The 26,012-nt window shown below is 40.1% G+C and overlaps 1 long non-coding RNA gene across 1 annotated transcript; it reads left to right on the top strand.

Annotated features, from left to right (window-relative positions):
- The first annotated feature begins 1,970 nt into the window (after positions 1–1,970).
- Positions 1,971–23,631, top strand: LOC109281382 (uncharacterized). The gene is made up of 3 exons (XR_002088005.2): positions 1,971–2,054; positions 14,276–14,359; positions 22,441–23,631. It is a non-coding gene; the product is annotated as an uncharacterized LOC109281382 (long non-coding RNA).
- Positions 23,632–26,012: the final 2,381 nt, after the last annotated feature.

Raw genomic sequence — 26,012 nt, 5'->3', positions numbered from 1 at the left:
CCAAGGGCTCCCATTGCAGAACTGGGGGAGGGAAGTGCAGGTATACTTACTCTCATTGGGACCCTGAAGGGTGTAAGAGTGCCTAACATTTTGTCAGACTGTGCCTTATGTTTTGTTATATTTGGGTTGTTTTGAGCTTACTATTTTATAAGCACAAGTATATGTAGATACCTCTTCTCTAATGTTTCTTGGTTAATGGTTTGTCTCAAGTTGTAAATAGAATAAACCTGTTGTTTATTCTGTGATATTGTTGTACTTACCTGCACTTACCTGTTCTGGGATCCACCTGCTCACCTGTGGCAGGTGTGGTCTGTTGGCATTTGCTTTCACTTATTGTTTTAGGACTCACTATTGACCTGCATGGGGTTTGAGGCCACTGGTGGTGGTACTCTTCCCAGGTTGTTGATTATTGAAGATAGCATTTTATGTGAAGTTGAATTGTAAATATTTATTCTCAGTTGAAGGTTTCACCTGCATCTATGTATATCATTTTATGTATATATAATATATATGTTAATGAATTTGTAAATAGTTAAGCCGTCTTGTCCTGCCCTGGCTCTATAGAGAATAGTGGATCTGGTACAGAGATGACCAGATCCCTGTCACAACACTACCACCTGATCACTTATCCTTTCCATTTGTGGATGGGGCACAGCCTTGGGTATACCCGGGCTACATTAAGATATTATTGTTCACTTGAAAGTTTAGATTTTTAAGAAACCCAAATATCTCAGAACTCAGAAGAGAGTGGTAACAGCTTGACTACCTGTAGTTTTTTGTTGCTATCATGTGAACTTCCCATGTCCCTCACAATTTCAACTATAAATGATAAATCTCTCCCCAAGTGACTTGCCAAAAACTTTAGCTGAGACACTGTGTGTCAATTCATAGCAAAATACCTTGATGTGGGGGTCTCACATACTGTTCTATGAAGACAAGGAATAATCTGAAATGATGAGATACAAACTAGGTCTTGCAAGTCTCTGAAGATTTCCTGAAAACATGGTGCATAGGTACATATCAGTATGTTGATATGAAGCCAGGTTTCTGACCCACTGATAGTTGCACTGGGACTGCTCATGGAGTAAGATAAACAAGGGTATTAGAATCTACTTATAAGTGGTCACATGGTAGGTGGATAAACATGCAAACCTTAAAGCCTTCATTACTTTCATATAATTAAACAAGCAAACAAACATTAATGCATGTATTCTATGGGTATAACACTCATAGTGTATTTCCCCATGGTCATAAAACACATCAGTTAGTAAAACCCAAGACTAGCCTAATAAAAAGACTTGTCAGGGATTTTTTGAGTACCTGCAGTGTTTCAACTATGCTTACAATGTGCAACTGTCATTTTATGATAGACTGCAAATAATTAAGGACCAGCTAAATTTGCTACTTGGAAATGGAACTGTTGTAAACTTTGATCACAGACAGAAAAGAATTCTTTTAAAAACCTACTGCTAACAGTAGGTAAAAAGTTAATGAGAAACATGTAAATGAGAAACATGTAAATAATTAATTCTTCCTCCTGAGTCAAAAAAGATTTGTTGTTCCTCCTAATAGTTCCAAAATACAGGGCCATATTTTTTTCTAAAGTAGGCATTGGATAGCTTGGAAATAAATGATTGTACCCATAAATTTATTAGTGCTACTGTTCCCAAAAAGGAATATTGCCATTGGTGAGTTTAAGGAACTTTTGTTGTTGATATACTTAGGAAGGGATATGCAAATTGAAACCTCAAAACAAAGTAGAGGCTGAATATTTTCTCAAAAATCTGTTAAAAATATTCAATAAAATGGCACAAAACTTATTTAATAGCACCAATGAATGTTTAAAGACAAGTTAGTTGTTCCAGGGGGTCTAACATGAGTCAATGCATTAAGATCCGTATCTTATGCCACAATGTGATTTTGCTTCAAGTCAGCATCATTGAAAGACATAATCATTTTCCTTTATTTACAGGTATGGAATGTGCAGAGTTATCACAGCTTGAAAGTACTTATGGTAAAAAATACTTAGGATCCTTGGTGTTCAGAAATATCAGGTAAGTGATTTATCTGCAAGAATATTGAATATCTACCAGTAAAATCATTTCACATTTTAACAGTATTCTCTCTTCTTCATGCCATTGTTAAATACCTTGGCAATAGTGTTTGACATCATGATATGAAATAATGCGATTTTTTTAAAGAGACCTATTAAAATATGTTTATAGCCTAGTTCTGTCCCTACATATTTACAGGAGCATCACAGTTGTTATGAATATATTGTCTGCACTATAACAATAGTTGTACCGACAGAGCTAGACTATTAGGTACAACAGAGATAATGAGGCATATACCAAGATATATGTTTTTTGAACACACTCAAAATATACAAGCCATTTTGTATAGTTGGTGTACATAGTTTTGGTATATGATTTTAGTTAAATATGATTGTATTTTTTTTTCTCTGCTGTGCTGTATGTATCCATGTTTTCCATATTTAAGTATCTTGTTTTCTCTCCCCTGTTTGAGTAATATGGAAAGAAGAGACAGGAGATACTGCACCTAGGCAGATACCTTTGGCTTTTGTTAGGCCTATTGTCTAGGGAAACCCCCTGTGTTTACTCTAAATAAGACACCTGGCTTCTTGTCACATAAACAGGTGGAGATTAGACCCCTAGCCTGATTGGCTAACTGGGGAGTGTTCTTTTTTAAATTAATTGGTTTATAGAGAAAAACTGAAGGTCTGGAAAGCCCTGATTGGAAATGCTTGGGTAATGTCCTGCACTGGAGTAGGGAGCCGGAGCTATGTGAAAGGAGAATCCAAGGTAAAGAGAAAGAGAATCTGTCTCAAAGTTTGAGACTCTTCTTCTTTCCCTCCTTTTCCCCTTTTGTTTTTTCTGAGTTTTGGAGTAGGGTAATACCATGGGGACATTAATCCCTGGAGCATGCTGACTCGGGTTGGAGCCTGGCAGTTTTACTGGTAGTTTTAGGCTAGGGTGAGATGCTTGGATCTTTTTTTTTTTTTATTTATTTATTTATTTTTTTTAGTCCAGGCCCAGTGCAAGTAGGCCTGGGCCCCCTTTCTATCATTCTTCTATAGCTGTTGTGTCTCAGGATAGCTGAGACCCAATGTATGTTCAGGCCTGGGCCAAAATAGGCCTATCTCCCCTTCTTTGAGTTCTCTTGCAGGTTTCTGCCCCAGCAGAGCTGGGGATTGGGAGTAGGAAGTATGTTGCACAGTTGCACAGTTTTGGTAGACATCCCCTGAGGAAGTTTTATTCCTAGAGGATAATGATTCTCTGCATAAAGCACAGATAAAAGATGCTTTTCCTTGAGGGCATTTCTTCAAAATTCCAGAAGTATCAGCTAGGAGGGTGAGATATAAAGACTTGATCCTTGTTTTCCATATCCTGTAAGGAAAAGTTCTAGTTTTACACCCTTGCCCTAAACTTTTGTCTGAAATAATCTTTTAGAACTGGCACTGTCAGTTTTTCTGATGACTACTTTCTCCTCACAATTACATCCAGAAGAAACTGTAAAGAGCAGGGAATTTGAGTCAATGGCCTCATACAGATACTCAATTTCTCCTAGTTGCTCCTCTCTCAGGAGAAACCACAAATATATAGATGTTTAGGGTTTTTCTCCCAGGGTAAAAATGGCCACTCCAGGAGAAAAATAACCTGGGAACACCAGGATTAAATCACTCCAGAGTTTCTCCTGGGAAAGCAAATGTCTGTACATGCTGCATGTCTCCATGGTTGCCGTTTACAAACCTGTCATATGGTGCCTGGCATCTATGCTTTTATAGAGCACTATGGATGCATCTACACATGATGCTACATTGCTGTAGTGACACACTATAGCTATGGCTACATGTGAGTAGCAGCTACTTTGAATAGTGGCATGCTCCATTGTTGTAGTGTGCCGCTGCAGCAAAGTAGCTGCTAAAAATAACTGTGTACTTTGTGTACGGGCGGTTACTGTGCTGTGCTTTAGTACTTCCAAAAGGAAAATACTAAAGCACAGCTCAGTAACAAATGTTGCAGTAGAGCAACTTGTAAATTTCCCCTATTTTATTTAAAAGAGCATCATGCTCTAAGCTCAGCTAGAATAAATGTTCTGTGGTCTCTGCTTAGGGACCACAGGATACGGGTGAGAAAAGTGCTTATTAAAAATGTAAAGAACATTTTGCCTCTGCATAGCCTTACTACCTCTCCTTCTTCCACACTTATCATTTGTTTTGTCAATTCTTGAAACCTGCAGAGAGCACTGGTGTTATCTAGGGGCCTTTGCTCTGCTCCAATAGCTCCAGCTGTCCATTGTCCCTAATTTGAGGTTACATCACTCAGTATAGTTGCAAAGATACCATATGCATATGGTCTGCTTTGTTTTTGTTATTTACATGCATGTGCAGACACACACACAAATAGCAAAAACTCTCATAGCAGTCTAAGTTTCTCACATGAGTATCTTTTTCCCCCTCTTATTCTGGGTCATTGAAACAAATACTTTTATCAGTTTTGTGTCTATTTGCTTGCATCTTACATAAAGACTTAGAAAGTTATCCTATAACCATACTAGAATAGATTGATAGAGACTGAAAAATTTTGCAGTGAAGATTTGTTAACAACAGTGTATCTATATATTCTAATGTAGGCATCTTGGATGTTCCATATGCTTTCTTTTTCACAGTCTACATCTGATGTATTGACAAACTGTCCAGTAGATGGTAGTGTTATTTCAACTGCGTGTTCTTTTATTCTGAAACAAACCATCTGCAGATAGAAGAAATGTGTAAAAAGTTACTTTAGAATTATGTTACTTATATAACACTTATTAAACATATAAAGTTACTGGAGACTCATATGGCAATTGCAGACTATGGCCTAAATTTCCTGATATTCTTTCTTGTTGTAAATATAATACATATGCATAAATGCAAACATTAGTATATTTTAACTAACTAGAAAGTAACCAGATATTCTGAGGGAGAGCATGTTACAACCCTTCTCTTCTCTCATGCACCTACAAAAAGTGGTCTAGCTCCTTGAAGAACCTCTTCCTTTCTGCCAGTTACTGTACATTTCTTCCCAGGACTTTGGATAGAATTTCTTGCTTGCATAAAAAACACTCTAGTCCTTGCTTGTTGCTTTGTCCTTTACATGATCTCTTAGGTGGACATTTTTTTCCAGCTGTTCTGAAGCCTTTTAATCCCGACTTTTTCTAGTCAATCATAAAAACTTGTTGTTCTGTCTCTTAAACCCCTGACTGGCTGTTTCAGAGTAAGGTATATAAAATCCCTTCTTAGACCTCTTTTCTTCAAAATATACCAGGAACATCATGTGTGGAAATTATGAAAACTCCCTGGAAGTAGAAGTCAGTTTTCTCATGATGCCACCCAACCAAAGGCTCCATAAATAACTGACACAGTTGTAGAAAGAGGCAATAATGTATTAGCACCAATCTGCACAGAAGTCTAGGATTTAGGTCTTTGTTCTGACTCATAGGGCATGTCTTCATGAGCATACAGGTCTGGTTTGCAGTGCTGCAAACCTGCCTTCAGTGCCACAAACCACATGCACTGCATGTGCACATGTTCGCTGTGCTGCTAATTTGCAGCACGGCAGGCTTTTTGACACTGGGAGATCCCAGTGTGGGGAAAAAAAACCAACAAACCACACTGGGAAAAAAAAAAAGCAGCATGGAACACATGGGTGCAGTATATACTGCCCAAAACTAGAGCCTGGCTGGCCAGAGCCATGCTCTGGCTGCTGGCCAAAGGCCACACACCTGGATCACTGCCACTGCAGTCCCAGGAGGCCCCTGGGACCTCAGGTAAGGCTGCTGGGGCCAGCCCAGGTGCTGGCCCTGGCTCCCCTACCCTAAGCAATCTGCCATGTTGTAGAGCATGCATACAGAGGCATGCCCAGGGACAACCACCAGTTGCACAAATATGTGCCACTGCTGTTTGTCCCTGGAGAATTGCAGTCCTGTTCATGGGGATGCATCTATTGGGACCATAAGGAAATCCTGCTGGGCCTTCTAGAGTTTCAACAGATTGAGATGTTATGTTTGTTTCTTCTCACTGCCTAAGTGGTAAGCCTCATAATTTCCAAGCCCCAGTTTCCAGGACCTGTCACTTTGGAGGTAATCTGACATTTTGTTTATCATTTTAACTGAAAACTGGGTCTTGATCCAACCTCTGTATTTAAATCCCCTTTTGTTTACCCCATGTTTAAACACCTTCTTGTATTCTGTTGCACAGAGTTTATTAGCTTCTCATTCAGCTTCTCTTTCAATTTAAGAAAGTGATGTAAGACATAGAAGATCATGTTCCCTTGTTACTTCTTCTTTCCTTTCACAGGATAAGGATTTCATTAAGCAGACAGCTGTATGAAAGGGTCTGGAAAGAAAATGGCTGAAGCTTGGGTGCCTTCATTTACAGGGGAAAGAGCATCTCCTAATAGACTCAATAGAAGGGTTTGCTCATCTGAAATGTTTAAATCCTTATGGGTTATGATATAAACATTCAGAAATACATTGATTTGGCAAATCGATACAGATTCTTACTATGTTAAAAACATACTTCTTCCCTCAGCTCTGAGTTGCAATTATTTCCCTTATTGTCAAAATCTTTCACAGTAGGTATACTCTCTTAGAAAGAGCTTTACCAGTTCTGTTGCTATGGTTTGGGCTGTGGTTGGGCTTCAGGATTCAAATAACGTGGTCTGATAAACTCAGTTGGCTGTGATAGGTATAGCCCAGTTCGTTTAAATAATAATTTTCTGGATAGGAAGACCAGTAGGGTTAGCAATGCTGGTTTATGGGCCATGAGTCAGCAATTTGACTAGGATGTGCAAGGCATTAAAACGTCTCCTCAGAAATCTTTTGGTAATCAAAGAGACTCATTGGGTACATCTACACATTCATTAATATGCCACAGTACTTGATTATACAAGTACTTAATTAATGAGCGTCACGGGATGGGGTTCTTAAGGAGGGCCGCAATCTCCCAAGGCACCCTCAATTCTTGTCTGCCACGTCTTTGATGGTATGAGTGATAGGGATGCTGCTTCTAAGTCCTCTTCGACACGGTTGAGATTGATTCTCAGGACCCTGTGGGTCCCTGGACCTCTGGTGCGTCCCACTCCAAGATGGATGTCACAACGGGTGTTTCAGGGCATCCTAGCCTTATGGGCTATGCGTGGCTCCAACCACCCCTTTACCACACCCCAAGCCTCGCTGATGGTACCGACGTTGTTTTGGTCTGGGCCTTGTTGTAATCTTGCCCCCTTGTCCTCCCTGGGCTCTCCATAGCCCCATCTCACTCTGTGCCATGCTGGCACTTGGGCTGCGCAGGGCCACGCAGCCCTGTCTCACTCTGTGCCTCACTGGCGCTTGGGCTCACCACAGCCCTGCAAAGTGCTGTGCCCTCTCTGGTGCTGGGGTCTGTGCACCGCAAAGGCTGCACACTCTCTGATGCTGGGGTCCCCATGCTGCCATGGGCCTCCCCTATGAGGCCTCCTCCTTCCCCTAATAGCCTCACCCAAACCACTGGTGTTATACAACAATAAACAAAACACAAGCCCCTGGGCTGTAACATAAACTCAAGCTGCCTGGTTATAATGTCATTCAAACCCTACGGGAGAATGCTTTGTTCCACAACAGTATCAGGAGCTGCTTGTGCAATCAGGCCTCTCCCCTTTTCTTGCTCTGGGAGAGCTACTTCCCCCTTGGCTGCCATCAGGAAACTGCCCTCCTGGTCTCAGCCCTGGGCTTTATATGTGAGCCAGGCCCTGCCCCTACTGGTCAGCTGACCACAGGCAGGTGTGGGCAGCTAGCCTGCTCTAGCTGCCCTGGTAACCCATGGCTGGGGCCTCCCACTCATCACTAGGGCTCTTCCCCTGGCAGTTTCAGTTCTTTAAAGGAGCAGGGCACCCTAGTGCCCTGTGACAATGAGCAATAACTGGTGTCATTGTGCAGTAGTGCCAATAGCCTAATAATACTGCACAGTAGCATATTAGCACTGTTTGTGGTGTTACATACAATAAGTATTATTAGACTACTGATTATTAGGCTATTGCATGGTTGGAATCTTGTGTAGATGCACCCATTGTGATGAAAAATGCTCCTTAAAACTATATCTCATTGTCAGATTTGGCCTCTAGGCACATGTCTCACCCTGCCATTCCTACACCCTACCATTGCTACACCTCTATTAATTGAGTAACCATTGGTGTGTTATTGTTTGCAGGAGTTGATGGTATACTGGAGCTTGCATCTGCTACTTCTGGGTCTAATTTGCAGCATTAAAGTTTGCTATTGCTCCCTAAGCAGCACTTGTTATTCTAAGTTTGTAACTGGTTGTTGGGCTAGTAAATGGAGAATCTCCTCTGCAGTTCACTAGGACTTCACTAGTTTTACTATCAGGGTACTGTTTTTGTGTCAAAGCTAAGGTGAGATCCTACTCTGGCAGAAATTATACAGGGGAAGGTGCCATTTCTCCTCCACAGACCACCAGGATGTATGCTAGCTTCTTAATAAGAGTGTTCTCTTGGTTTTCCAGGCACCCATTCTCTATTTCCTGTTCTACACATTCCCCAAGTTTGAGGGTAAAATTCTCTCCTCACTTAAAAGCCAATCTCTTCACAATTCCTGGGGAAAACAATGGGAAAGAAATATCCACCTGGCTGTTTTCCCCACTCCCAATATCTTCAATCCATGAGAAGTCTGATCTTGCTTCTTAGGCAGATCTCTGGCAGTCTCCTATTGATGAACTCCCTCAGGATAATCTGCAGCCTCTATAGCAAATCACTAAAGCTGTGATTTCACCAACTGTTTTGTTTTGACACTATTTTGACTCATTTTGAGCTTCAAATAGCAAAATCAAAATGAAATAAAGGGCTTCAAAACAGCTTCAAAATGAAATGAAATGAGGGCACTTGAAATGTTTTGAAATGTTTCAAGTTTCAAAGCTGAAGCTGGGCTTGCCTTACAGAAGGTAAGGAGAGAGAGGGGGGAAGGACACAGTGAGGGTGCACCCTAACACACATGCTGAAGAAGAAGCTTCTGCAGGAGAGGAAAGAAAGGCTCTGTTACAGTTTGGCTGCCTGAGATGCTGCTGATGCTACTGTGCTGCTTACCTCTTGTCATTTAATGTCTTGGACCAGACTGAGGCTGTAGGGGAGGAGGAGACCTCATTGGGGCACACCGCCATGTCATGCAGAGGCCCCAGTGCCAGTGGGGATGTGCCTTAACACACATACACAAATTCACGTGTCATGAGTTTTGCTTGTCAGCAGCTTGAGGTGGAGTTTCCCAGAAACCCCTGTACCTATCTCCTTGAAACTTGGCAGACTTCATGCCCTCAGAAGTGGATACCAACTCTGCTGTTTTAATCCAAATCTGTCAAAAAATGACAAAGTTATAGGCAGTTTCATGCTTCCCCATTACAGTCTATGGGAGAAACGTCGAAACAGCATTGAAACAGCAAAACCGTTTTGACGAAACAAAACGGAACAGTGCTTTCAAAATGAAATGAAACTCGAAATGAAACACTGGCCTGTCTAAATGGCAAAATGGAAGTTGAAATGAAATGGTGCTGTTTTGCACAGCCCTACAAATCACCCTCTTCTACATGAGCTTTTATTCCCCGTTGTTGCTCCTTTATGTTAGCTGCAGCTGGGGAAGTAGCTGCTCTGTCCCTTAACTCCTTAGCTGTTGTTGTGGAGTGCAGCATATTAGCCCCATAGGAGTCAACTCCTAATATTCTGGAAACCAAAAAAGAATTGAAGAGCCAGTGCAACTAGAATTAAATACTCGCACATACAAGTACAGATGCATTTTAATAATGACGTACAGATGAGATATCGATGACCAAACAATACAGACAAGGCATATCAGGCAAATTATTAGAATTTATAAAATGCACTTTTATCCAAAACATTAGTCTTATTAACATTAGTCTTAAATTCTGTAGCAGGTGGCCAGCCTGCTAGGGAAGAGTAATTTTAAATCTAGGAAAGAAGTACATTTTAAGAGCACTTATTTTAGTTCATCCACAGATGAGCTGTTCAGCAAGAACTGTAATTCAAAGCTGAAGAGCTAAGATTCCAAGGTGAACCTGGATTTTTATATTCTAATGCCTGTCTCAATATCAAAAAGCTTACTAAATAAGGCCAATCTTTAAAAAAACAAGGCTTCTAATATGTTCTACTTTAAGTAATACTCATATGCCTATTTTAATCCCCTATTTAAGCTATTGCAGGTGCTGACAGACATAGGGAACGACAAAAAGTGCTTTATCAGAAGCAGCAATACATTAGTTCAACCTGGCTCTGCAGTGTCTGTATAGATTCGGCACTTTTATCTAATAGCTGATTGAATCAGTTATTAGATAAAAGCACCAAAAATCCCCAACAAAGCATCTGATCTATCTAGACGTTGGGAAAGTTGGGTGCAACTAAGGTGCTGCCTCTTCTGGCCATGCCCTGGGCTTGGCACAGGAACACGCAGAGTTTAAAGTGCCATTATTTTTCTTTTTTGCCATGTCTGCAAGCAGCCACGCTTGTCTTAAACTGGATTTAACTAGCATAAAACCACAAAAAGCACTCTAAGCAATCTTTGGATGACTTCTTTTGATCTTTCTCACACTTTCTAAAATTATTCTCATCTATGTTATACTCTTGCGAGCTCATCTCCTTCTCCTCTTCTGCTCTTACCCAAACTTTGGTCAAGCAAATGCAAGCAACTGCTATACCATATTGCCAATGAGTAGCTTAGGGGGAGTTAGGGCCTACTACTGTCACTACAAATCTTGCAACAGTTGCAGATCTTCAGTTTCACTCAGGCAGCTGCAGCAATTCATATCCACTTAGTAATACAGAGTAAGGTATTAAAATGTAGATCACATAAGTATGAGACTGCCTTAAAAATGGAGAAGAGATTTTTGTTGTAATATAAAGCAATTTATATGTAAAACATCTATAACCACAAAGTGCCTTAAATACACTATGCAAATTCCAGCAACAAAAGCCCCGTGTCTGACAATGATAAATCAATATATTAAAAACATGCCTTTTAGAGCAGCAGATGCTCTTTGCAAGGGAAACTGGTCTGCAAAGTAGAGTTAGAACAGTGGTTCCATAATCAAAAAAAGTTAAGGCACATGTCACCACCCACTACAGTATGGGAGCTGAGAAGGTACAGTAGTAGCAAGCTATGAAGTATGTTGCAATCAAAATTATATTGCACATCCCTATTAATACAATGCAAGTACCCAGTAGCGTGTTCCCTGAATGGTTCCAAATATGTTGAAACAAATAATCTAATTACTAGTTATATTTAAATCCTTTGAAAGCTGAGTACTGTATCCAGGTTTTCCTTTTTTTATTCTATCAAGACCAAAATTACATATCATTACCCTAAAATCCACCAGATATAGAAATGAAAAAAATCTAACCAATGTAACCCTCTTTTTCAGCATCCTGAGGAAGTAGCTTTTTAATTGAGAATACCTGATGAATCAAACACGTCCATAGTCTTGTAGGTGGCTTTCTCCTCCTAATAATTGCAACTGGCCCAACCAAGAACCTGCTTGCATAGAATCTGAAGACTAAAGGAACAGTTGAATCTCTCAGAGAAGCAAAAACAAAATGCAAAAGTGTTCTTTTTGCTTAGTGGGAGAACGTCTTTAGAGTAAGCTTGCAAATGAACTTCTCAGTTGGTGCATATACCAACTCTCCATGTCCCTGAGATGGGCTCTCAGTAGGCTTGGTGGAGGCTTCACAGACAGTTATACAAATCCAGAAATATAGGTTCAGATTCTAAGTGGTGCCTAGCTCCCTTGGGCCATAGATACCAAAATATCTTTGACTATCTGGAATCTAGGCAACCCAATATTACATCCCCAAAACCAATCTGTGGTCCAAGGTAGCATTTTTTAAATGTTTAAAATATTTGGAGGCTTTTAAGTTTTCAGTGCTGAAGAATGGCCATGTCTTCAAACAAATCATAAAATCACTAAAGAATTAAAAAGGAACTGTACTAAACAATTTGGAATGATGGAACTCCAGCTAACTACAAATATCAAGGACAATAAAAAGTCCTTTTTTAGATATGTGGGGAGCCAGAGGAAAAGCAAGGGTAACATTAGACCGCTGCTAAACCAGATGGGACAACTGACAACCGATGCCCATGAAAAAGCAAACTTGCTTAATGGGTACTTTGCATCAGTTTTTCACCAGTCCCATGGGATGCCCCTGCCCACTGTGGGTCAGGGAGGCCTAGTTGAGGGAGATTCCTTACCTTCCATTGAAGCTGACCTTGTGAAGGAACACCTTGACAGGCTGGATACCTTCAAGTCGGCTGGCCCTGACAGTTTATAACCAAGGGTACTCAAGGAAGTGGCAAGCATCATAGCTCAGCTCCTGGCAAGGATCTTCCAGAACTCCTGGTGCTCTGGTGAAGTGCCTGAAGATTGGAAGAAGGCCAATGTGGTGCCTGTCTTCAAAAAAGGAAGGAAGGTGGATCCAGCAAACTATAGGCCCATCAGCCTGACCTCTGTCCTGGGGAAGGTCTTGGAAAAGATTATCAGAGAGGTCATCCTTAACAGACTAGCTGATGGCAATTCCTTGAGGGATACCCAGCATGGGTTTGTTGCAGGTAGGTCTTGCTTGACCAATCTCATTTCCTTTTACGATGAGATGACCTATCACCTGGACAAGGGGGAAGAGATTGATGTCATATATCTTGACTTTAAATAAGTTTTCGATCGGGTATCCCATGATCACCTCTTGGCAAAACTGGCTAAGTGCGGCCTTGACCCCACCACGATCTGCTGGCTGGGGAATTGGCTCCACATTAGGACCCAGAGGGTGGTGGTTGATGGAAGTCAATTGTCATGGTGTGCTGTGACCAGTGGGGTCCCTCAAGGCTCTGTCCTAGGGCCTATACTTTTTAACATCTTCATTAATGATGTAGACATTGGTGTCAGAAGCGGGCTGGCCAAGTTCACCGACAACACCAAACTCTGGGGTAAAGCGTTCACACCCGAGGACAGGAGGATGATCCAGGTGGATCTTGACCGGCTCATGAAATGGGCGGATGAGAGCCTGATGGTGTTTAACACTGAAAAATGCAAGGTTCTCAAACTTGAGATTAAAAACCTGCAGCATCCTTATAGGCTTGGCAGTGCTACACTGGTTAGCACTACAAATGAAAGGGACTTGGGGGTCATGATTGACCACAAGATGAACATGAGCCTTCAATGTGATGCTGCAGCTAGTATAACGAGCAAAATGCGGGCTTCCATCCATAGATGCTTCTCAAGCAAATCCCAGGACATCATTCTCCTGTTGTACTTGGCCTTGGTGAGGCTGCAGCTGGAGTACTGCATCCAGTTTTGGGCTCCACAATTCAAAAAGGATGTGGAGAAGCTTGAGAGTGCAGAGGAGAGCCATGCGCATGAACAGAGGTCAGAAAAACAGACCTTATGATGAGAGGCTGAGAGCCATGGGACTCTTCAGCCTGGAAAAGCACAGGCTATGAGATTTGGTGGCCACCTATAAGTTTATCAAGGTGTTCACCAGGAACTGGGGGAACGTCTGTTCACCAGAGCACCCCAAGGGATGACAAGATGAAATGGTCACAATCTCCACTGTGACTGTTTCAGGCTGGACATAAGGAAGACCTTCTTTACTGTCCAAGCCCCCAAGGTTTGGAACAGACTGTCACCGGAGGTGGTTCAAGCACCCACTTTGAATGCCTTCAAGACACATTTGGATGTTTATCTTGCTGGGATCCTTTGATCCCTGCTGACTTCCTGCCCCTGAGGCAGGAGGCTGGACTCGATGATCCTTTGGGGTCCCTTCCATCCCGAATGTCTATGAAATCTATGAAATCTATTAAATTTAGCAGGATTAGCTGAAACTAATAGTTCAGATTTTGTTTTAAAAATTATTCAGCCGTTTTCTGTCAAGTATTTCTAATTAACATGAGTTTAATAGTACCATGTAGCAGCTCCAGAGCTCCAGGGTCTTTACAATACCAGTCACAACAGAGTTTTCAATTACCATAATTCTGTCCCTAGTTTCAGTTATCATGACTCTTCCAAAACATCAGCATTCACAGAGCTATGCATCAAACCAAACTTTTAACTTACTTCACCTGACTTTCAGCACAAATTGAGGTTTAACCTTTCTGAATTAAGTACTGTTCCTTCTGTCTCCCCAGTTTCATATTTAAATTACCATTTCTTTTCTTCTGCTCCACATGTCAGAAGCCACATCAGCATCAGGATGTCATATAACACTTTATTCAAGACTGAGAACAGAGCCAGACGAACAGCTATGGAGGACCATGGGTTAGTATCCGTAAAGGTTTTATTAATCCTAAACATAAAATAAAATAAAGGTAAAATATAATTTTAAAAAATAATAAATAAAAAAATCTTAAATAGAATCAACTGAAAGAGCCATATTACCTTGAGCTGCAATTATCTGAAAGAATTTAGGGTTATTATGTGAATGAAGATCTTCAGGAACAGCAAGAGGCATTGATACTTATTTAGTAGATAGTACAAATCTGTCATAGAGTTTGTTTGCATTAGAAAAATCAATCTATTTGGTATCCATATTGATTACATCCAAGGATAAAAGTTGTAATTCCTGCCTGCTGCAAATGCTAATTTACTTTACGTGTGTGTGCATGTAGTATTAGTGTTTCTAAGTGTCCTGATATTTGCATTTGCCAAGTGAGGCCAACCTCCAAAAACTTAAAACCCCAGTGCATGCACCTCCTAATCTCCATCAACTATGAACACACTTCAGCCAATGGCTCATGCAGGATACAACCATGTGTTGCTTATGTTCCGCATCAGAAGTGAAATAGCATTTGATTGCAACAAAGAAAAGTTTGCTGAAATTGAGGGCAGTCCATTGTACTGGGTTATTTGATGCCTAATCCTACACACCTATTGAAGTCAATGGGAATTTTACTACTGATGTAAATAGAAACAAAAAAGTGCCCTTAGTCCACTCTTTTGTCTGTGTGGTATTATTCAGTATAGCACCAACACTGTATCTAGTTTAAAAATGCCATCTTGTGAGTTTAGATGAAATAAAAAAAAAAAAAAACACAAAAAAACAACTATTTAGGAATATAACAAATAGCGTACGATTGATAAGGCCTTAACAAGGAAAAATAGCCAGTAAGCATATTGTCATTTTCTATCACCTCTCTGTGGGAGACTGTAGAGTTTAATAAGATTGTGTAGTTTAGTGGATAAAGCTGATTTTGGTAGCCAGCTGAGCCACTGAGTAGCTATGCAATTTTTGGTCAAGTTGCTTGACCTCTTTTCATTCACTTAATTCAGCTAGAAAAGGGGATGAAGTTTAGGACCTTAGTGAAAACTGGACACAGGACCCAGTTATATTTCCTGGACAGGTATAAAAAGAAAGGTTGTAAAAAGGACAATAACAATTTTGTTCAGCTTTCTGACATAATTGTGAATTGTATGTGAAAAACTCTATATTGTCCCTAAATGCTCAAGGTTAAACAGAATATCCTTTTAAGTTTTTGGCTCTGCATTTTGTGTTACCAACCTCTTGTTTTAGCATCCTAAACCGTATAGTTAATAAAATTCAAGAAGCACAGAATTATTAAAAAAAAGTCTTAACACATCCTCTTTACATTTTTATTCATTCTAAAATTGCTATTTGGAAGACAAGTAGAAAAGATCAATATAAAGGCTGCCGTAATATCACGGTGGGACACTTAAGCACTCTGCCATAAATAGCATCATGGTCTTATGCATATTCATCAGGTTACTGCATGAGCAGAACCAAGGCCTCAATCTAGGAAATGATGTAAGTCAATTAAGCCCTGTGCTAAAAAAGTATCTATGACTAGACTTACCCAGGGGGTGGAAATTTCTTTTCAGGATGTCATTTTATGCTGTTATTCTGAATTGAGCAAAATCATAAATGGTCAAATGCTGTGCTGGAAGAACAAATTCTGGGGGAAAAAGTTATACACTGGTAATTTTATAAAAGTATATAATAATCTATAGTAAAAATGAATTGTTTCAAAATGTAAAGGCACTTCAAAAGGGAAAAAAAAAACCCAACAAGCTTTATTCCAAAAAATAAAAGTCCACCCATTTTTTTTTAACCTTAAAACAGAATTATGGTGAAATTTGCAAATGCAAATGAGTTGACTAGGTTCCATAAACAGAGCATAGGGAGAGCAAGATGCCTCAGAAAGGCATCTGCAGTACATAGCATTGAACAAAATCTTGCTTCCCTTCTGTAGCTGGACACTCATCTACCACCCTAAGTTAAATGGCTTTGTGAGATGTGGGATTCACATCCTGAAATGCCCACCTGAAGTCTAAAGTCATCCCTTTGAGGGCAATGAGTCACTGGCATGGTTGTTTGAGCACTCATGGTGCTCTGGCCAGGTCCCTGAGTATTGGAAAAGGGCCAATGTGGTGCCCACTTTTAAGAAGGGGAGAAGGGATGAGCTGGGTAACTTTAGGTGAGTCAGTCTTACCACTATCTTTGGGAAACTACTGGAAAAAATCATCCAGAAGTGCATTTGTGAAGGCCCAGCAGCGGAAACAATGCTGAAAGAAAACCAGCATGGGTTTGTTACAAGTAGATCCTGCCTGACAAATCTTATAGCCTTTTATGACCAGGTCACACACTGCCTTGACATAGGAGCTGAGGCTGATGTCATCTACCTGGACTTTAAGAAGGCCTTCGACACAGTTTCACAGCCTATTCTCATAAGGAAGCTAGCAGGATGTGGGGTGGATGCTTATGCAGTCAGGTGGGTGGCCAACTGGCTTAGGGACCGCACCCAGAGAGTGGTGGTGGTTGGGTCATTTTCAGCTTGGAAGGAAGTGGGCGGTGGGGTCCCACAGGGTTCGGTCCTTGGACTGGTGTTATTTAATATCTTCATCAGTGATTTGGACAAGGGTGTGGAGAGCACCCTCTCCAAGTTCGCAGATGATACCATGTTATGGAGCAAAGTTAACACACCAGAGGGCAGAGAGGAGACGCAGGCTGATCTGGACAGTTGTATCAATGGGCAGAATGAAACAGGATGCAATTCAACAAAGATAAATGCAAGGTACTCCACCTAGAGAGGAGGAATCCCCAGCACACCTATAGGTGGGGGGATGACCTCCTCAGCAGCTCAATGGCTGAGAGGGATCTTGGAATCATAGTTGACTCCAAGATGAACATGAGCTGGCAGTGTAACGATGCCATTGACAAAGCCAATCACACCTTGTCATGCATTAGCAGATGCATGACCAACAGATCGAGGGAGGTGATGCTCCCCCTCTATATATGGCATTGGTCAGGCTGCAGTTGGAGTACTGTGTCCAGTTTTGGGTGCCACACCTCAAGATGGACGCAGAGAATCTGGAGAGGGTACAGAGGAGGGCCACTCACATGATTAGTGGCGTCCGTGAAAGACCCTACAAGGGGAGGTTGAGGGGTCTGGATCTCTTCAGCTTTCACAAGATGGCTGAGGGGAGACCTTGTAGCTGCCTATAAGTTTATCAAGGGAGGACAACAGGGAATTGGAGATGCGCTATTTACCAGAGCGCCCCTAGGAGTAACTAGGAATAATGGGTGCAAACTAGAGGAGCGTAGATTTAGGTTACACATTAGGAAGAATTTTTTTACAGTAATGGTGGCCAGAATCTGGAATAGGCTTCCAAGAGAGGTGGTGCTATCACCTAACTTGGAGGTCATCAAGAGGAGGCTTGATAGTCACCTGGCTGGGGTCATCTGACCTCGGTCCTCATGATCTAAGTCAGGGTCGGAGTAGTAGAGATGGTTGGGATATAGGGGTATTTTGGGTTTGTGGGGAGGGGTTTTGCCCATATGAGGTGGGAGAAGGAAAAGCTCAGTCCTGGGGTTGTGGCCCAAATGTGTACACACATTCAGTACATTGGGCTAACCAAGCTTGATCTAACTTAGTGCACTTCTCAGCCATTTTCTTGCCCAGTCTAAAACTTCCAACAATAACCTCCCCTAACTCTAGTTAGGTTGATCTAAGTGTAACTATTGCACTTACACTATGTGAATTAAAGTCTGTAAGTCAACCTTGCCACTGAACAAAATACTCGTTTTAAAATCTAACATGAAAGTATAAATTCTTGTTAATTATCATTAGAATTAAAAAAAAAAAGATTTAAGACATATTCCAGTTTGCATGTCCAGGCACAAGAGAAATCAGTTGTACCTTCTATAGTCTAATTTGAAGCGCAATTGGATCATTTCTGTTGTGCTCTTGATAGGCAATCCAAGATATTAAAGGAGGGGTCTCTATAAAGTAGCGTTGCTCTAACCCTGACAGTTTTGGCAAACTTTTCCTGTAATCTCATAAATACTTATGCGTGTGCTTAACCTCACCTGCTTTTTACATACTGCAATAGAGTATTCATGTCCCTAAATTGAAGTATGTACTTAAGTGTTCTTCAAGATAAGGTTCTTGGTTAACTGCTGGCCAATTCCAAAATTAAATCAGTCTTCACTAACTATTGCCAAAGCTATTTAAGTTATGCTGGTGCAAAAATGTCACCTGAATTCTAGCAGAAAGGGATGAAGGAAAAATGGAAGGGTTCCAAAAGAAAAAAACAATATAAGCCAAAACATATGTATTGAGCTCTTGATGTCATGGTGAAATTCTATTTGATATTGCTTGGCAATATATGCTTTACTGCTTCAGTGCTGCGCATTGAAAAGCACTTCTGTTTTTCCCCAGAGGCAAGCAAAGAGATTGCTGTATATTTAGTTAATAATATACAATTGTTAAGTGCTTTAGTATCTTTCTAAATGTAAAGTGGTCTGTAAATGTCAGGTCAGAATCATGTTGGGTTACATGGGCTTTCACTGCATCAAAATAATTGCATTCATTTTTTCAATTTTACAGCTGGAGGCCCCGTCTTGTGGGCTTCTGAGCACCTTCCGTGACTGGCTCCAAGGCAGTCAGTGGGAATACAGGAGAGTCAGTCCCTTTGCAGAATTAGGATCTGAAACAAGAGTTATTCACCTCATGGTAGAAGAGACAGATTGAGCAAAAATAGACAAGTTCTATTTATAAAAGGCTCAGTTTTCTGGGCATAAAGATTTTTAGGCACAAGAACCCCATAATAATTCCTCAGAGTCACATAACTCAAACCAACCTGACCATTTTGAATGTTTTCTCTTTGCTGATAGATATTTTATTCCTCCTTTGTTTTGCCTATCATTCTGAGGACTATCTAAGCTGACAATCTCTAAATGCTTCATTCTGCACTGGAGTCAGCATTTTTTCTGAACAACGTGCCACTGGGTATAATCAGGAATTCCAAACACTTCCTAAAATAATAAAAATAAAGTAAGAAAATATGTACACAATAGCTCACCAGGGTAGAGGATACTTGATTGCCTACCTATACTTGAATAAAGAATGCAGATGATTAGTGACATAATGGGTATTCTAAAGAGAGACAAATTATTACTACTCTTCACTATCCCAAAGGAGAACATGATTAATAAGTGCTGCCCACTGAGATTTATACTAAGAACGTCTCATCACATATCCGTTAAGCCTGTCCTCAATTATTGGTATAAATAAATATAATAAAGAAAGCAAACCTGTAGCAAGATAGCCACTATTGTCCAAAGAATTTATTTATATGTTATATGCAGAAAAAATAGCATTTATGTTGCATCACACAGAAGTAGATAATTGCTTGCCTGTACACTCTGGACTGAGGGCCCAGATTCATTCAATGACCATTTAATTACAGACTTTTGTAATACATATAGGCAACAGGGGACAAATTATGGTTGCACAGGATTGTCTCCAATCTGCCTCTTTCGCTTGACTTTATGCTTTGGATCTTGCCCTTTACTTTAGTTTCTGGCAGTGCCCCTCCCCGCCCCCCATTCCCCATACCCAGTTCCTATCCTTCTCCACCACTGGCTCCTACCCTTCTTCCCTCCCCTTATTTCCCTATCCTTATCTTTTATTTCTTCTCTGTGTTTCTCCCCTCCCCATATATAATTCTCAGCCCTCTGTCCCCACTTGTTCCTATACTCTCACTGTCTTACGCCCTATTGTGTTTTCACTGCTGTACTCCCTTTTAGCTCCTGCTCCAGTCCCCACCCCCTTTTTTTGGGGGTGGGGGGGCAGGGTTCATCCCTTACCTTCCACATCCCTTTGCATCCAAATCCCATTGCTTTCTCCTTACTCTCCCTGGTGTCTGGGTATCAGAGGAAAGAATACTGAGAGCACAGGAAAAATGGTCTCTTTACTTCTGACTTACTGTGTATGAGCTCAGCACACCTCAGCTAACGGGGAGTGACATAGCCCAAAAGCATACTTGGTACAGATGTAATCGTCAGAAAACTTAGCTGCCAAACTAACAAGTCCCTATTAAGCATATGCAAGTGGAGACTTTTCTGAAGCTTTAATTGTCTGGATTGTCCTGGTGGTGGTAAAAGTCACATCCCTGACTTGTGAAAGCCATTTCAAGTGTTTGCTCCAAAGCATGTAGGTAGTAGAGTATCCCAACAGTGTGGTTGTAAGGACTTCTTTATGTGACCCTAAATTTCATGTTACTTCATTATTGAAAATGGCTGAAATATTTCATTTGAACCTCCTCCCAACCTTCAGACCTGCCCAAAAATCCAGCCTGAAGCTGATGCCTGGCAGAAAAAGATTCAGACCAAATCAGTTTAGATTTGGTGGGAGTAGGAGGGTCAGGAAAACTACTAGATTTGTATGTTAGATCCTTCAATACAACAATACTGTGCAGCTAGAAGATTTAGCTGTTGGAGAATTCCCCTTTCTGAGGAAAATCCACAGAAGGCAGAGAGAAGAACAGCACTTAGAGCACTTCTCCTCTGGTCCCTGGTGAAGCTGGAATGGGTAAGGAGAAATAGCTTGGCCAGGACACTCCTGTACTGTATTGATATCCAGCTCCTGGCATGACTCCTGATGGTCATAGGCAACACAAGGAAGCTATGGCAACTTCTCTTTTATTTTTATTCACTAAACCCAGAACTGATAAGCACAAAGGACATTTAAAGCCATATTAAATTCCCCCTTACCTACTGATTGCTCCTCTATACCTTAGAGAACCCATGCATAGAAGCATTTTGTATCACTCTAACAAAAGCAGGTCAAAATGGGGTGCTTTGACTGTGTGATGATATCAGTATTCATAAATAAAGTTTCAACACTAATTCTGACTAGGAGAATATTTGCATCCTTTCAGACATAAAGGTTAGTAATCTAATATCCTAAAGATACTTATTGGGCATGTCTACTCAAGATACTAACTGTGCAGTAGCTGAATAATACTGCTCAGTTGCACATCACAGCACAAACAGAGCTAATACACCACTGCGCAGTATTAGGCTACTGTGCAGCAGCATCACTAAAAAGGCATGCACTGGCACTACTGCACACTTACTTCAGTTACTGTGCATTAATTTAGTACTTGATTATACAATGATCATGTACAAATGAACATGTAGATAAGCCCATTCTTTTTAATATCTCTGCTGTGAGAAATAGTCTGTTTGACTATTCCTTTGAATAGTTTGTTTTAGGTGTTATTTTTCTTTGTCTCTTCTTTTAAAGTGTAAATTCTTCATTGTCCAGAACAACCTAGCTCAAATGCCTCAGGCCAGGTCCACAAGGGTCTATTTTTTAGAGTAAACACTATCATATCAGATGCTAATTCTCAGTGATTACTTCTCCCAAATGTGAATAAGTGAGGAATACTTAAGTTAAACACTGCCCCACTGAACAGTCTTGGCTAAAATATAAAAAAAAATATTCAAAATTACATTTATATCAAATACCACAATTCATCAAGACATAACAATAAGATGAACTACAGGTTGATACTACCTGTATGTAGAAACTACATGGGTCATATTATTAAAACAAACTGAAGAAAATGTACATTTTATTTTACAAACAACTCAAAATATTGTAGGTTTGTGAAATCATACATGGCATGTAAAAATAACCTTATCTGAATTACCAAATGACACCTCTGATTTATTTAATATCAAAGCAATAGCATTTCAACATTTTTGCTGTTCCCTTATTTGTTCAGTTTTGCTCATTTTGCACATGGAAAGTAGAACAGTCATTTTCATTGCTTCTTAGAGCCAATTATACTTTCTGGTTCTTTGGTGCCAACCTTTTGCTGACTTTTTTGGATCTCCATTGCTGCAAAGATTAGTTTTAAAAAACATATTTCATTTTGTTGACCTTTAAAAATACTTATTAAAATATTTTTATTCACATTGGGAAAAATTCTCTATCTCTGTTTCAAAACCTATATTGTGGTTAAAATGTATTATACCCAAGATTCTACAATAGACTTTTAACTTGTCCTGACATATTTCTTTGTTTTTGCAGAAAGAAGTTGTTGCAGTAACACCGTGTTTTATGTCTTATATCTGTATTTGCTGTATCTAGCCTGGATACGTTACCAAACAGCAGGCCCTGGATTGTACTCTATTGGTTATATACTACCTACCACAGCACAGTATGACTACACCAATGTGAAACAGCTTCTGCTGAAACACAGACGTCGGCTCACGAAACCTGGCACCTCATACAGGGAAAGAATATGAACTAGTACTTGGAGTCAGTTGTGCTGGAAGAGTACTATACTTCAAACCTTCCCTCACAGCTGGAATTTCTATTTCATCCACTTGAAATGATTCAGTTCATTTCATGCAAGTAGTAATTCATATCCCCAGAAGAACCAGGCTGGCAAATTATATCAGGGAATAAAAACTTGTCAGTACATGAAGAGTTGACTTTGGTCTTGACATAATCTCTAAGCATATATAGTATTAGCTGGTGACTAGGCATGTCCTAAAGAAGTTATTTGTCTTCTGAAATGAAATATACAATGAACTGTGGTTCATCTTAGCTTAGGTAAAGACATTTATTTACTTTATTTCTACATCAGTGACAGACTATTCATGTCATTCTTTATTTTACTAAAATACTCCATAAAGAGGTAAATCTTAATAGCCAAAGCTCATTAAGAGACTTTTCTAATAGATTTGATTGCTATTGACCTAGACATTGACCTAGTGTATAATCATAGACATTAAAGATACAAAACACTAAATAAGTCACCGTATTAATCTTTTTGCTACTGCAACTATTTCTAATATTTTCTAGTACCTTGTCTAATCTACTTTTGAATGTCCCATACAGTAAGATTTCTACCACTTCCCTTGGAAGAACATCACACTGTTCAATAGATCATCTGTCAAAAACTTTTTCATTGATATTCAATACTATTTGGTAGAAATATATCATTTTGTAACAAGCAGGACATAGACATAAAATTGAATGAGTTTATGTACCAAGGGTTTTTTTTTTTAACAAAAATTATAACTGGGAAAATAGTTTTTAAAAAGTCACACCAACAATTATGGGCTTTTAAAGCAGATGTATAAAATAATTATATTTTGGTTGTTTGGACTGCTGAACCAAAGTGTCTTCTAATAAATCAAATTCTGTTGATATCTTTATCACATGTAAGGTAACAAATCTGTGAGACTATCAATCAACATTATACCAATCAACAGGTATAGCACTCACAGGTGTTTTTTTTAAAGAAACATCTCATCAATAGCTTACTTTTAGCTCAACTGCCATTATTAATGTATGAAAAATATGTATTGTTAGACTAAATCATGGATAGAATAATTCATGGATAAAGCCAACCATACAGCGATGACTGGTGTCTTAGTGAGGGAAAGCCTTTTTCTTTTAGTAAGTATGAAGAGTAGCATTTTTTAAAGAGCTTAACCACCACATGTAACATTCGTTTTTGTTGCAACTTTACCTAAGTCCCTTAACTGCTTTCGAAAATTGCATCCTTTGTTTTCATCCTTAATGACACTTTTGTGTAATTTAATTAGTTTGCCAACACAGATTATTTACCAGACTTTAGATACGACTTAATGACTCAAACTCTTAATACCTTTTATCTAGCTCTTTAGAATTCTTCTTTTAAAATGGATTAAAGATGTTGCAGTGCAAACACCATGAGCCTCGAACTGATGACCATCTGACATCAACTTTGCTGGGTCAGCCACATCACCCAGATATCTGACTCCAGACTCGTGAAGCAAGTTTTATTCTCTCAGCTATGTCAAGGCATACACTCAAGAGGAGGGCAGAGAACGTGTTTCAAGAACATTCTCAAGGTCAACTTAAAAAAAAAAATGTAACATGGACATCAACTCCTGGGAAACTATTGCCCAGGATTGCCCCAAATGGAGGAAGAGTCTGCTGCAAGGATCTCATTATTTTGAAACCATACAACAACAACAGGAGATGGAAAAGTGGGAACAGCAGAAACAGCATGTCATGGACCAAATCAAGAATCTGGTGCCACCCACCCTGCATGGAAACATGTGCCTGAGTTGCAACAGAGTCTGCTCAGAGTCCCAGATCAGCCTCATCAGCCATCTTTGGACCCACAGATAAGACAATTATGGAAGACAAACATCCTCAACTGTGAGGGAGTGCCGAAGAAAATGTACTGGTAAAGAAAACACAAACATTACCAGGTTTAAGCTTCCTATCTTGTCAAATAGAAATGTAAAAAATATATTTTACATCCGTTTTTAAGGCAGCTTACCAAGGTGTTACTTTAAATTTTAGCTGGGGTGGAGAGTGAAGTTAATGATCAGTGAGACCGTTTCAGTCATACATCAGAAGGTTTATTGGGATGTGCATAAGCACTAACTTATTTAAAACAATAATTATAATGCTTACATAGCATTGGAGTCAAGAGAAGTTGGGTCAGCTGGCTAGGCATTGCTGCTTCCCCAGGGATTCACAATAGTCCAAGTTACTCAGCAGAGGCTCAGGTGATCTGATCTGTTGAGGCTATACAACTTTTTTTATATTCCTGGCTACATGTTGTTTGTCACATATGCCATTCCATATTTGCTTAACCTAACTCTGCATCCAGTCACTGCCTACAAAATGCTAATCCTGCCCAGTGCTTGACAGCCAATTCACTTAGATCAGGCTGTCACCCAGTTCTTTATGGCTGGAATCTGTATGAAGCCTTTAGCTTCTTCAACACCTGATGGGTTGCAGCTATTAGCAGAGTATGATTTTCTGGGTGGCAGTATTTCTTTCTGACCCAGGCTTGCCCCAGCCATTCTAGGCTCTTCTCAAGAGTGCTTCCACCATTACCTGCCTGACCATGAGTATTTCTAAACAATGGTGCATGCGATGCATATAACACAGCATTGCAATCGTGGCAATTACCATTAATATTTGAGCTAACAAAACTAGCACAACTGGATGGAAGATCCAAAAAATGCTCCCACCCCCAGTGTTTTGCAGCTTCTGTAACCTTTTGTAATATGTTTTTAATTTTACCATTATCAGCCTATAATTTCATTTTAATTTCTTCTTGTCCCTCCTCTACTAATTCCATCAGGTCTGTAAATTCTGTTCAGTCAAGCAATTCTCATAGGACTTCAGTATTAGGTCCTAGTCAAATAGGTTCCAGCTTGGTGTACAGTTGAGGATTAACTATTATTTGTGCTATGTGAATAGGAGAGGCTTTTCAATCAATGCCGTCATAGGTTTGCAGTTCTGTGACATTGTCCCAACACGCTACCACTGAATGGTTAAGGATCACATTTGTTCCATCATTTACATTCACCCACTTACCCTCTCCAACTACACATGCTTTGCCATCACAGTATCTTCCTTTTATGCTCCAGTCCGAATCTTTTAATTGCACATATGCTTGAGACACGCGCACATATCCAGCTCCTTCTTGTAAGCAACAATACTCCAAGTTAATGAACATCTCATCCTTCATAACCCACTGATACAGTGGGACCCACTTTATTGTTCACCTTTCCCAATAGGAGCTTCAGGGGCTCAATTTGCTACATACTTTTCAATGTCCTGTTACTTATTCCTAAAAGGCT

The sequence above is a fragment of the Alligator mississippiensis genome, chromosome 4 (genome assembly GCF_030867095.1).
Source record: "Alligator mississippiensis isolate rAllMis1 chromosome 4, rAllMis1, whole genome shotgun sequence".
Taxonomy (NCBI): domain Eukaryota; kingdom Metazoa; phylum Chordata; order Crocodylia; family Alligatoridae; genus Alligator; species Alligator mississippiensis.
Note: the sequence above shows the minus strand (reverse complement) of the source record. Positions and strands in the feature narration are given on the sequence as shown.